General features: G+C 48.3%; 1 long non-coding RNA gene and 2 other non-coding genes across 5 annotated transcripts; 1 reads left to right on the top strand and 2 right to left on the bottom strand.

The window, feature by feature from the left end:
* The first annotated feature begins 346 nt into the window (after window positions 1-346).
* On the top strand, window positions 347-420 carry TRNAN-GUU (transfer RNA asparagine (anticodon GUU)). The gene has a single exon. It is a non-coding gene; the product is annotated as a tRNA-Asn (tRNA).
* Window positions 421-1,492: 1,072 nt separating this feature from the next.
* Window positions 1,493-7,737, bottom strand: LOC102492847 (uncharacterized). 3 transcript variants are annotated; one of them, XR_003547906.1, is made up of 4 exons: window positions 7,526-7,737; window positions 6,877-7,015; window positions 3,366-3,484; window positions 1,493-2,767 (listed from the first exon to the last, which is right to left on the bottom strand). It is a non-coding gene; the product is annotated as an uncharacterized LOC102492847 (long non-coding RNA). The 3 variants fall into 3 exon arrangements; XR_003547905.1 differs by lacking the exon at window positions 7,526-7,737 and having other exon boundaries at window positions 6,877-7,212; XR_337406.3 differs by lacking the exons at window positions 6,877-7,015; window positions 7,526-7,737 and adding an exon at window positions 5,211-5,532.
* TRNAQ-CUG (transfer RNA glutamine (anticodon CUG)) lies at window positions 6,822-6,893 on the bottom strand. The gene has a single exon. It is a non-coding gene; the product is annotated as a tRNA-Gln (tRNA).
* Window positions 7,738-13,569: the final 5,832 nt, after the last annotated feature.

Raw genomic sequence — 13,569 nt, 5'->3', positions numbered from 1 at the left:
GGGCCCGGGCCGTTCCTGGGTGAAGGCGGCACAAAAAGAAGGGGAACTGCCAGGACGGTGCCCGAGTGCATTTCAGCTGTCCTGAAACCCCACGCGGCTCAGGTGGGGGTCGCTGAGCCGGCGTCTCGTGAGGCGCTGGGTTGTGCAAAAGGCGAGTGGCAGGGCACCTTCCGGTGCCCTCGTAGCTTCGGAGTCCGTTACCCAACGCACGGGTTTGTAGTGTGACCAAGACGGCGAGTCACCGCTGGAACGTCTCCAGTTTCCTGTCTTTGGAATCTGCCGGCTCCACCCAGAAGGTGAGGAAGTCAACACTCCCTAAAGGCATTCAGAAGGCACCAAGCGGTCGGTCTCTGTGGCGCAATCGGTTAGCGCGTTCGGCTGTTAACTGAAAGGTTGGTGGTTCGAGCCCACCCAGGGACGCTCCCTGCTACTTTTAATTCTTCCCCAACCCTGCAGTTACATATCACTCCTATGCCCTCTTCCTGGACTCATATCCACTTCAAAACTGATAGAGGCCAACAGCCACCTGACCTGTGACACGGTCTCACATTTCTCTGGCTCTCCACTTTATCCCTGCCTGACTTCTCCCAGCCCACACTCTTTACTACCAGCTTTGCTACAAGAAAAAGCCCTAGTCTGACCATTACAGGCTTGCTAGGACCACAGTTATGTTCCTCAATTTTTTCCATCGCTAACATAAGCCAGCAGACCAGAGCAATGATCAGCAATAAATACCCTCTCCATTATTATTTTTTTTTTGAGAGGTTTTCGCTATAGGGCACGTGCACTCGCCAGACAGACAGAGAGAGACATAGAGACAGAAAGCGAGAAATCACCCCCCAGGGGGGATGGTCACGCCGCAATCCCTTCTCCTCCATTCTCCTCTCGGGATCTTGGGCACACACGCACACACACCCGGCATGAGTTCTAAGCCACCGGGTCCGGGACTCGAACCGCGTTCAACTACGTGGGAGTCCAGCCCATTACGCCAACTGCTGGTTCCCCCTCTCCATTTTTTTTTTTTTTTGGAGAGGTTTTTGCTATAGGGTGCGTGCGCTCGCCAGATAGACAGAGAGAGACATAGAGACAGAAAGCGAGAAATCACCCCCCAGGGGGGATGGTCACGCTGCAATCCCTTCTCCTCCATTCTCCTCTCAGGATCTTGGGCATGCACGCACACGCACCCGGAGTGTTTTAAGCCACCGGGTCCAGGATGCAAACCGCGGTCAACTACGTGGGAGTCCAGCGACATAGCCATCACACTAACTGCTGGTTTCCTCCATTATTTTTGAAAGAACAAACAAACTCATCCTGGGCCAGCAGGTGGCACAGTGGTTAAGGAGCTGGTGGACCACATGGCAGACAGTCATTCAAGTCCCGGATCTGGTAACTTGAAACTCACCTGGCACGCCTGTAAACCCACATCACAAGAGGAGGATGGAGAAGGGATTACAGAGTGGTCATCCCCCCTGGGGGGGTGATTTCTCACTTTCCCTCTCACTGTCTCTCTCCTCTCCTGTGAGCACAATAAGGCAAAAACCTTAAAACAACAACAAAAAACCCTCATCCTTAGTTTGTGCATTATTTATACACCCTTTACAAAGTGTCTTTGAAAGCAGGCTTCGCAGTTTTTATTAGACAGCGCCGCAGTCGTCATTCTTGCGCACGCATCTTTGTTAGCCGTGCAGGGGTTTCTGGAGTGCAGAGAACTGAATGTAGACTTGCTGCTCCGCTGTCGATGATCTTTCCAGTTTTAGTGGATTCTGCCAAGTTACCTTCCACGGAAGTGGTACCCTGTCATCTACCCATCCCTTTCCCAGCTCTATCAGTGTCGCTTCTTAGTCTCCTGGCCAGCACAGCACAGTTCCTGCGTCCGTCTCTGATATTCCGATAGGGGAGGTGCCCTCCTGGGTTACTGGGGGAGAGGCCCAGCACCGTGGGCCCTCTGGACATGGCACACAGGTCCTCTCCTGCATCTGCTGGACAGCTGAACTGGGGATGATTTAAAGTCCTTAGAAACTGTACTTGTTAAAAAAATAATAACTGTACTTGGTCTTCTATGGCGAATTAGTCAAGTGGGTTCAGAGAGGTCTGGCCAGAGTGACCTCTTTCTTAGCTTCCCACAAAGCTGCTTATCCAAGGGGAGAAAATCATTTTCTACTCCTCCTTTTGTTCTGTATAAATGTTTCTGCTTTCATTTGATAAAAACAATTTCTCTGTTGTGTCCGAACAGATTGTTGTGGGAGTTTGGAGGGGCTGTGTCCATAAAACAAACCCATCTGAGACACATCACTGAACCTAGTAGAATCTTGCACGTGTCAGGCACCTCCTTCAGACTGGACCTCAGACCTTGTGAGTGACTCACGTTCATTCAGTTCTGTTGCGTCTCATGAGCGGAAGTTGAACCCTGTGGCTGTGCATACTACATATGCTTCCTGGACACGCCTTTCGTCCTCTCTCCTGTTGCTGCACCATTATTTATCCCATCAGTGGCAGCCACGTGGGTTTCCGGTTTTGATGTTCTGGAGTGGGCTTCTGGGGACACTCTCCATTGGGTGGTGGTTGGCAGGGATCCACTCCCCGTTTGGTGGTAGGTGATAGCTCACTTCATCTGTGACTCTTTTTCTATTACCTAGTATCCTGAGCATTCTGGTATTTCTTGTCTTTAAGACTCCAGCAACAAGAATTGGTTCACATCTTGTCCTTCCAATACTTGGTAAAAATCTTATAGGCCCAGGAGCTGTCAGCATCTGCAGGGATGGCATATCTGTAAAGAGGATGATTTTTTTTTTTTGAGGATTATCTTTCTTTAAAAAAATAATTATTTATTTTTATTTTATTCAGTATTATCACTATTATTAATTTGAACAGAGAGACAGACAAAGGGAAAGTGAAAAGGCAAGTTGCTGAGTCTAGGACTCGAACCGCAGTTGGTCATGTGAGGAATGTAGCACCTTAGCCACCATACCACCTGCCAGCCCCAGAGGGTATTAATACACAGTGGTCTTCTCTTTCCACAAGAACTCTTGGCTTTAATTAACTACCACACCTGGGATGGGCAGGTGGTGTAGTGGTTAAGGTGTTGGGCTCCCACATGGCTAACCATGGTTTAAGTCCCAGACCTGGCACTTGGCCTTCTCATTTCCTGTCTCTCTCTGGTCACATAAAACAATAATAATACTTATGAATAAAAATTAAATGAAAAATGTTAAAAGAAATGAATAAATTGTTATACCTAAAGGGGATCTGAGTGCAGAAAGAAAACTGAATTTCTAGCATGCAAGGGGCAGCTCTCCTTGACTGGTATACCCAAATTTCTAAATGGCTGAACAAAATCAGAGGGTCTTTCAGGACTGTTAACTCACACTACACGGAAGAGAGGAAAGACACTTTCTGTCATCACAACTGAATCAGCAACATGAGCACATCCGGCAACTGCACAAACGAAGATGTCATAATTTCCAGGAATTTACACAAGTTCAGCCTTTAGAAAAAATGGAGGAAAAGCCATGATTCATGTCCTGAAAAAAAAGAATGCACCCTCAGACTCTTAAGGGTGTCAAGAGATTATACAGATTTTATCAGAGAAAGGCTCCAGAGATCTGATGGTCCCTAGGTATTTTGCTCTCCTTCCCTCCCTGCCAAGCATTGTTAATAGACACCAAGGCCTTTGTTTCCATGTTCAATAATGTTACTCACCTTTGACATGCTCATTACTCTGGTGGATTTTTTTTTTTTTTCCCCAAAACAAAGTATTTTCTCAAGAAACAAAGTAACATACTTTGTCTTCCTTTGAAAGACACATCTGGTCTCCGGAAAGGTTTCTTTCTTTCTTTTTTAGAGTGAGATTTTTGCTATAGGGCAAGTGCACTTGCTGGAGAGAGACAGAGAAATAGAAAGCGAGAAATCACCCCTCCCCAGGGGAAACGCCCTCGCGGTGGGTGGGTATTGGGGTGGGTATTGGCCATGCAGCAATCCCTTTCTCCTCTATTCTTTTCTTGGGAATTTGGGCACTGGCGGCTGACTACTTGGGAATCCAGTGATGTAGCCATTATGCCATCTGCTGGTCTTATCGGGAAAGTTTTCTTTAAGCTTAAGGAGTTCCTGCCTATTTATCTTAGGATAGTGGTTATCTCTTCTATACATTGTTCCCTGTTGACAGTGGGGCATGGAAAAGTAGCTGAATTTTGTAGTTTGAAGCACTGATGGTTGTACTAGGTAGCACCCAAGGTTTTCATACCAGAGATAAATTTTGTTGGTATGGTATAATTATTAGGATGTTCTCCCCAAAGGCAGGAAGTTACAGGTTCAAGAACTGACCAGGGCATTGGCTGATCTTTGGACAGAACATTAGATTTATATGAGAATGATTTTCCAGAAGGAAGAAGAAGGAAGGACAAAGGTAGGCTGGGCTGGGGGACTGGCTACATCCTTGACCACCAGAAGGAGGAGCACAGCACCACCTCCAACCCAGCTTGCACTAGGGAGCAGGCCTGACTTCTCTGCTGGAAGCGTGGACACGCCCAAAGGACCAGGCTGACTTTTGTAAGCTTAGATCCTGATTCCCCAGCCTCCTCATCTATCGCCCAGATCTTCTCTGCAAGCTGACAGGTTTTATGTCTCTCAAAGCCAAATACTTTCCTGGGAAGCCCACGTGGCCTTCCCATCACCAAACACATGTGGACACGGGATTTGTGGGTCAGAACGAGGAAAGCAAACCTTTTCTTTTCCCTGTTTCAGTTGTATGAGACACTGCTCTGAGCTTCGAGTTCACAAACTGCTGTCAAAAATCAGAAACAATTCAATGAATTTGTTCACAGTCTGCTTGAATCTGGAAAGCTCAGGAGACCTGGGCAAGAGGAGATTTCCCACCGGACTGAGAAAAAGCGAGGGCTCCTAGGCGGAAACTCTGTCTCCAGACCTCAGGAACAGAGGGAGAAGATGTCCCTACAGTCTTAGAGATGCTGCCTCCCGGGGGTGATGGCTAGGCAGTGACTTGCCGTCAGGGTCCTAGCTGCTGAGCCGAGCCTTTCCCACATCTGGGGACTCCTGCCCCTTGCTGGCAGAGCCCTCCCCCTGTGTACAGGGAACACTGACACTGGGCTTCCCAGCCTCTCAGCAGGGGCATGGCCACGTGACCTGGACACCCCAATTAGGCCAAGCCGCATGGAGGTCTGCATCTCAAGCTGACGTCATGAGGAAACTGGCACCTGATGGAAGGAGAGCCGGTGACACCACTTTTCCCAGAAGCAGTTAGTCAGGAGTGACACTGTGCCTCTCTTGGCTCCAGGTCTCTGACCCCAGCTGTGGCAGTGGTGACTCCAGGTCCTGCTGTGCTGTGAGGTTTCTCTGTTCTATAAAATATGAAGTCGTGTGAGGCAGGTAGGCTTGTGCGTAGACAGCAGTAACCCGCTTCATACGGAAACATAATGCATTTCAATGATCTCGTGTCACACATACTTTAAAAAGGCGAATCATCGAATGTGAATTGCATCTGAAGAGATAAATAAAACCCAAGGCTCTGTGTGCAGATATGGTTACCTGCCTCTTAGTTACATATTTAGGGGTGCATTGCTGAGTCCTGTAGTAACCCTTCCCTTTGTGGGTAAGTGAGATTCCTGGTGGATCAACAAGGAATTCGAACCACAGACGAGAGCAGAGCAGCTGGAGTGAGGAGCTGTCCCAAAGCCAGCACCGGAAGTAAGCCAGGCTCCCTGCCTCCTGCCACCTTCTCCCTCTCTCCGGTCTCTGTTCTTTCCTGTCCCTCCAGTTGCTCCCTCAGATACCTAGGAGGAGCCCTCACTCCCCCTTTTTTCCAGAGTATCCAAAATGAGTTCCCCAAACCACTTGAATTTCAGTCCTCCTAACTGTGCAAAGTTTCAAGTGCCAAAAAAGCCAAGAAAGGTCGGGGAGAGCACTTTAAGCAGGTGGGAAGGTTCTCCAGAGTCCCCGTCTAAGTGTCCCCTGAATGAAGGGGATGGAAACGCATTTTGCCCTCCGGTCCTCCACTGGCGTCTTCCCGGAGCAGAGCCCTGGCGGCAGGACGGGACCCGGGGACCCTAGGCAGGGATCTCAGGCCTGGATCTCTGTTCCGGGAGGGGACCCGGCCGGCAGAGGGGCAGATTCAGGTCGCTGCGCCCCCGCCGGCCCCGACCCGGACTCAGCCTCCTTTCCCCCGGCGGGAAGGAATCGATGGACTGAAATGGCCCCGACTCCCTGACCCGTGACCCGCGACACGCCCTGGTGACCTCAGGACGGAGCCCAGACGCCATCTCGTATAAACGCTCTCCTGCCTGGGAGGAAACCGGGACTCGGCCGGTTCCTCGGTGTCGGGGCGAAAGACACCCCGGGGTGCAGGAGTTAGCGGGGCGACCTCTTTAGGGGACCCCCCCCCCGGCAGGGGCCACCCCGGACAGTTTTCCGCGTGGGGCGGGCGGCGGGGCTTGGGGTGGCGGCGACGAGCAGAGCTGCCGGGCCAGGCGGCTCCCCGAGAGCGGGACACCCCAGGATCCGCCACCCCGACTCTGGGTGTCGGTCCTTCGCTGTGAACCGGGCCAGTCCGGGCGCCGGTTTCGGGGAGCCAGAATCCTAGTGGGGGCGGGGAGCGGAGCCGGCTGCGCGGAGAAAATGGAGGAGGGAAAGGGAGACGCGGGGACCTGGAGCAGCCGGGCCGGAGCCTCCTTCCCGGGAAAGACCTCCCTCTCCCCGCGACCAGGACGAGGAGGGGCCGGGAGGGAAAGGACGTCGTTTACTGCGTGAGAGGCGCGTTCCCCCCGGAGGGTGCTGCGCTGCCAGAGCAAAAAACAGCTTCACAGCTGCAGAGGTCCCACCGAGACTTGAACTCGGATCGCTGGATTCAGAGTCCAGAGTGCTCACCATTACACCATGGAACCACCTGGGCTGTCTTCTCAGGGAGGAGTCCTTTCCCCTGAATCCTGTCCCAGGATTTTCTCCTGGTCAGTAGCTCCACAGGCCCTCATCTATTGGGGCAGGTTCGTCTTCAGGTTTGTGTCTCCTAGGACAAGAACTATCCTAAATCCCCTCTGGGATTAGGGACAGGGAAGGGGTCTCCAGGCCTCCCACTCCCCAGGGAAGTGTCCTTTTCCTTTTCTCTGAAACTGTCCTCTCCCCTCAAACATGAGGCTGATGAGGTCGGAACTGGTTTGGAAAGTCCTGGGATTGTCTCTGTCTCCTGCTCTGTCTCACTCAGACCCTCTCTCTCTGCCTCTCCTCACCCTCCTCTTCATCCTCCAGCTCCTCCCTCTCCCCAGCCTCAGTCCTCCCTGTCCCCTGCCCCTCCCTGTCTGCACAGCACAGGCTCCAGGACACTGGGAAGGGCGGCCACAGTCTGAGGAAGAGGAGGAACGTGTTCACTGAGGCCCGTGCTTCCCTGGTCAGCAGCCTTCAGGGGTCAGTGCTGGAGAGACAAGGTGGGGTGCCCTGGCCCGCCCCCCCCAGCCAGTCCTGGAGGCCTTACGCCAGCATGTGACACTGCTGGAACTGGGGTGACCCCGAAGTACAGTACCTGGCATTCTACACGGCTCTCAGCTGCCTGTCAAATCGGGATTTGCTCCAGCTTTGGGATTGCCACTGCTCCAAGTGAGAAAGGTGGTGTCCTTGTTTCGCCCCCTCGTGGCCACGTGGGGTGCTGCGCACAGTGCCCTGGGCTCCTGGAGCCAGAGCCAGGGAGACAAGATGGGAAGAATAAGCTACATCCTGAGATAGAGGTAGGAAGAATAGGGGTCTGCTCCTCCCTGCTGGCTACAAGAGGGTGTGAGAAACAACGGTTTGGCTCTAGGATTCAGGATGTGGGTTGTGTCGAATACGGGTCAGGGCATCACTGCTGAGCAGAAGAAACACTCATGAGCCATAAACCTGCCAGCCTCCTGCAGCTGCCCTCCGGGTTTCACAGTCTCAGTGGCCCAGACACTCTGCCCACGCTCTCCACACCCACCTGTGCACGAGCCGACATCAGAGCGTCTACACACTTGTCACTCCTCAGCAGAGAATGGGGTCCCGTCCTGCTTGTACGGGAGTGGGGGTGGAGGCTTTATCCCTTAGACTTGAGTTAGACAAGTCAGATTTGTAGAGAATTACAAACAAACAAACAAACAAACTGGGCTGACATAGGATAATTCTTATTTCCCTTAGGGAAGTTAGTGTGGAGGAGAAAATTCAGGTTTTTCTCTGTGTATTTTATCATGTAATAACTTACAAAGAAAAGAGATCCATGTGTTCCTTGTGTTCAAAAAAAAAAAAAAAAAAGAAAAGAAAGAAAATTTAAAAAGACCAAAAAAATGAGAGAGAGGAGGATTCAGATGGCAATGTGGAGGCAAATTAATCAGTGAAGGAGAAGGAGAATCTCTGGAAGAGAGCGCTGAGAGGGAGCCGGAGTTCTGGAAAGGTCCCGGGGAGCAAAGCAGGAGCTTCGCAGGCCGGCTAGGGCAGAGCACGGTGGTCTGACCACGGGGCTGAGCAGCTTCCCGCAGGGAGGCTGCTCTGAACCGATCCCGTCATCTCCTCTACTGCGTGGCTCTCAGGACCACCTCTCCTTCCTAAGAAGTGGTGGCAAGTCAGGGCTGTACTTGGGAAGTGAGGGTTACGTCATGTGATGAGCAGCTTCATAATAATTGGGCTCCATCTCCCACGCTAGAGGACCACCTGGCCACCCACAGAGCAGTCCTTTGCAGCCGTAAAGTGAGGGCTCGCTCGACAAGCCGACACGGCCTTGCTTCCAGGAAAAGCTTTTTGCGTGGAATAAAGAGCTAGGCACAGAGAAAGGTGTTAAGGCAAATGGGAAAATAGATACGCTCGTTTTGCTGGAAGGCTAGGCTAGATTTTTTTAAAAATATATTTAACTTTATTTATTTATTTATTTATCTTATTTTAATTTGACCAGAGAGGGACAGAAAGAGAGAAAGTGAGAAAGCCAGCTGCCAGGGCCACAACTCGAACCGCGATCAGCCATGTCCAGTGCCCTTAACCACCATGCCACTGGCCAGCCCCTAGAAAAAGTTTTTTAAGAGAGATTTTTGCTGTAGGGAGCATGCACTTGCCAGAGAGACAGAGAGAGAGAGAGAGACAGAGCCAGAAATCGTCCCCCAGGGGGGTGACCACACCACAATCTCTTCTCCTCCATTCTCCTCTCAGGATTTTGGGCACACACGCACATACCACAGTGTAATTTTCAAGTCCCTGGGTCTGGAGCTCAAGCTGCGGTCAGCCAGGTGGGAGTCCAGCAATGTAACCATTATGTCATCTGCTGGTCCCGTTAAAGTGTTTTTATCTACATGTGCATGGAAATGGGTTCTCAGATGTTGAGATGGGAGAAATATATCTACTTTATATATATATATATATACATATACACACACACATTTTACAGTTTTAAAGTTTTATTGTCTTTTAGTCATATTTTTAAAAATTATTTCAATAACTTTATTTATTTGTTTTAAGTTGACCAGAGAGGGACAGAGATAAAGAGGGAAAGTTAAAAAGCAAGCCACCAGGTCCGAGAATCAAACCACTGTCCATCACGTGGGAGTCCAGTGCCCTTAACTGCCACGCCACCTGCTGGCTACTTTTGCGTTATTTAATTAATTAATAATTATTTTTTAGAGAGGTTTTCACTATAGGGTGAATGCCCTCTCTGGAAAGGCAGAGAGAGACAGAGAGACAGAAAGCAAGAAATTATCCCCCAGGGGGAATGGCCACGCTGCAATCCCTTCTCCTCCATTCTCTGCTTGACTTGAACTGCGGTCGACTACATGGGAGTCCAGTGACATAGCCATTACTCCATCTGCTGGTCCCTTTTGTGTTATTTTAAAAATGAAGTTAAATTGCATTTCATTTTTTCCCAGGTATTACACATACAGATTCTTGAACTATACCTTCAAAAAAAAAAAAAATTCGAGATTACTTCTGATTTCTCCAGTGAAAAGGAAGGGAGCAGTCCTTGTCTGCAGAATAAACTGACAGATGTACAGGTAAGCCCTGAAAACAGTGCTGGGCGATCAGACCCAACATCTATACTGGTTCTTGTAGGGTGCTCACCACGGATTAGAGACAGACAAAGGGAGAGGGTAGTAAGCAAAGTCTGTTAGATACCAGGAATGGAGCAAAGCTTCCAGCTAAATGGAAAGGGGGCCCAAACGGGTTGCAAAAAGGAGCTGGAGGGACCAGCAGATGGGTAATGGTTACGTCGCTGGACTCCCACTTGCCGACCGCAGTTTGAGTCCCGGACCCAGCAGCTTAAAACTCATGCTGGGGGGCTGGCAGGTGGTAAAGGGTGCTGGACTCCCACATGGCCAACTGTGGTTTGAGTCCTGGACCTGGCAGCTTGCTTTCTCACTCCCCTCCTGCCCTCATCCCTCTCTGATCAAATTAAAATAAATAAATACATAAAATACAGTTAAATAAAAATAATTCTAAAAAATAATAAATAAAACCTCACACTGGGCATATATGTGTGCTTGCCCAAAATCCAGAGAAGAGGAGAAGGGACTGCAGTGTGGACAATCCCCCCCCCCCGGAGGGGGAGGGTACCACATGGCTGACCACAGTTTGAATCTTGGACCTGGTAGCTTACTTTCTCACTTTCTCTCTCTTTCTGTGTGTCTCTCTCTGGTCAAATTAAGATAAATGAATGAATAAATAAAATTAAATAAATAGTTCTTTTTTAAAAAAAATTTTTGGAGAGGTTTTTGCTATAGGGCATGTGCACTCGCCAGACAGACAGAGAGAGACAGAGAGACAGAAAGCAAGAAATCATCCTCCAGGGGGGATGGCCACGCCGCAATCCCTTCTCCTCCATTCTCCTCTTGGGATCTTGGGCACACACGCAAACATACCCAGAGTGAGTTTAAGCCGCTGGGTCCGGGACTTGAACCATGGTCAGTTACATGGGAGTCCAGCAACATAGCCATTATGCCAGCTGCTGGTCCCTCATTATTATTTATTTGACTTTTATTTATTTATTTTAATTTGACCAGAGAGAGAAGGAAAGTGAGAAAGCAAGCTGCCAGGTCCCGGATTTGAACCACAGTCAACCATATGGGAGTCCAGTGCCCTTAACCACTACACCACCTGCCAGCCTTAATTAATTTTACTATTTTTAATTTGACCAGAGAGAGAAGGAAAGTGAGAAAGCAAGTCACCAGGTCCGGGACTCAAACCATGATCAGCCATGTGGGAGTCTAGCACCTTAACCACCATGCTACCTGTTGCCTCCCCTCTCTTTTTTTCTTTATTTCTTTCTTATATTTTAAGGATTAACTGGTGGTTGTAGCTCCTGTAACTCATGTAATCTGTAACTATTGTAACAAATAAGGTTATAAATAAGTCTATTTGCTTAGAAGAAGAAACTTAAGTCACTAGTTTTTAGAAAATAGTCACAAGAATGCAGCTGAGACAAGGACCAGAGTCCCAGGCAAGAAATCTTAAGAGATGGGAATGTTGCGGCCAGCAGGTGGCATGTTGGTTAAGGTGTGGAATTCCCACATGGCTGGCCATGGTTTGAGTCCCGGACCTAGTGGCTTGCTTTCTCACTCTCTCTCTCTCTTTCTCTGGCAAAACTCATGTGAAAAATAATATTAACAATAATAATAATAAATAAGTAATTCTTTTAAAGAAAAAAGAGATGGGAATGGTTACTTAAGAGATACAATGTAAACTGAGAGAATTGTAATAATGTTATCGTTTAACATTATATTCAGTAGTTACTCAGACATTTAGATTGTCTTGTTAAATATAACTTAAGAATATGTGTTGTAACTTTCCTTAATCTATCAAGGTATATAAGGCTGAGTGAACAGATTCAGTGTCACCATAAGAACCAAAACAGGGTCATTAATGTCACATGAAAGGAAAAGGTACACAGAACAATTTGGGGAAAATGTGAGGGTAAGAGTAACACATAGTAGCTAAATTCATGTTTTAGATAACAATGGATACCCGAGAAGGGGACCGGTATAGAACAGGCTGGAAATTTCTGTCCTAGGGGTTGGTTGTGAGCTTGTCAGCTCTCGGACACACTCTGTGCTCGAACACAGCTAAATAAACTCCTTTCTCTTTCCTTCTCCTCGCAGTTATTCACAGAAATGGCTGCTTGATTTCAGGCATCAACAATTTTTTTTTTTTTGAGAGATTTTTGCTATAGGGTGCATACACCCACTGGAGAGATAGACAGAGACAGAGAGACAGAAAGTGAGAAATCACTCCCCAGGGGGATGGCCACACCGAAATCCCTTCTCCTCCATTCTCTGCTTGGGATTTTGGGCACGCACACATAAGCGCCTGATTTTTTTTTTTTAAATATTTATTTTGAATTATTTATTTAATTTTATTAATTAATTCATTTCTTTTCATTTGACCAGAGAGAGACAGAGAGAGAGAGAAAGCAAGCCACCAGGTCCAGGACTTGAACCATGGTTAGCCATGTGGTAGTGTCCAGCACCTTAACCACCACGCCACCTGCTGGGCCCCAGCGCCTGATGTGTTTTAAGCCGCCTGTCTGGGACTCTGCGTTTGACTATGTGGGAGTCCAGCGATGGAAACATTAGGTTCAACTACTTGCTTTCTAGCACCCAACTGCAGAAAGACTGGTTCAGGGTTCTAAACGATTGCTTCTGCATTAATCTGTCACTCTAGAGATTGTGACTGGTAGGCTTTCTTTGATTGTGCTGGTCAGAAACGATGTATTTTGGGGACCCATCAGGTGGTGTGGTGGTTAAGGTGCTGGACACTCCCACATGGCAGATTGCAGTTTAAGTTCTGGACTTGGTGGCTTGCTTTCTTACTCTTTCTCTCTCTGTGTGTGTGTCTCTGGTCGAATTAAAATAAAATGAATGAATAAATAAAAATAAATAATTTAAAACAAAAACCAACCAAACAAAAAATGATGTGTTTGAAACCATTTCAATCTGTTCCTCTGTTGTTCCAGTGGCCCCAAATGTTTGTTTCAGGCTTAATCCTGACCGAATTGTCACACTGTCTGAAGCTATTGCACTCTAATTGTTGATTGTCTGACGTGGGGCAATCAGAGGAGGGCAGCAGAAGGTGTTTTCACTTGAAGTGGTGAATCATCTTCCTAAAAAGCCTTCAGAGGAAGGTTTTTTTTTTTTTAATAATTATTTTATTTATCTTTATTTACTTATTTATTTTAATTTGACTCAGGGAGGTGGGGGAGAGAAAAAGAAAGCCTCCAGGTCTGGGACTTGAACTGTAGTCAGCCATGTGGGAGTCCAGTGTCCTTAACCACCTAGCTACCTATGGGCCCCTTGGAGGAACTTTTGCATTTGACTCAGGAGGAAGAATGATTTCTGTATTTTCCAATTTTTGGCTATTTTATAGTTTTTTTCTTCATAGAAAGAGAACTCTGAGTTTTAGAGTTCTTGAAATAATATCAGAATTTTAAAAGTGTCTTAACAACCTGGATTCAGAAAGAAGAGCATGCTGGAGCTGACAGGCGGTGCGGTTGTTAAGGCACTCCCACATGGCTGACAGTGGTTTGAGTTCCGGACTCAGCAGCTTAGAACTCACTCCAGGCGCATGTGCGTGGGTGGCCAAGAT

This window comes from Tupaia chinensis, unplaced genomic scaffold, assembly GCF_000334495.1.
Source record: "Tupaia chinensis unplaced genomic scaffold, TupChi_1.0 Scaffold145814_1, whole genome shotgun sequence".
Classification (NCBI taxonomy): Eukaryota; Metazoa; Chordata; class Mammalia; order Scandentia; family Tupaiidae; genus Tupaia; species Tupaia belangeri.
The sequence above is the reverse complement of the archived record's forward strand: the minus strand, read 5'-3'. Positions and strand labels throughout refer to the sequence as shown.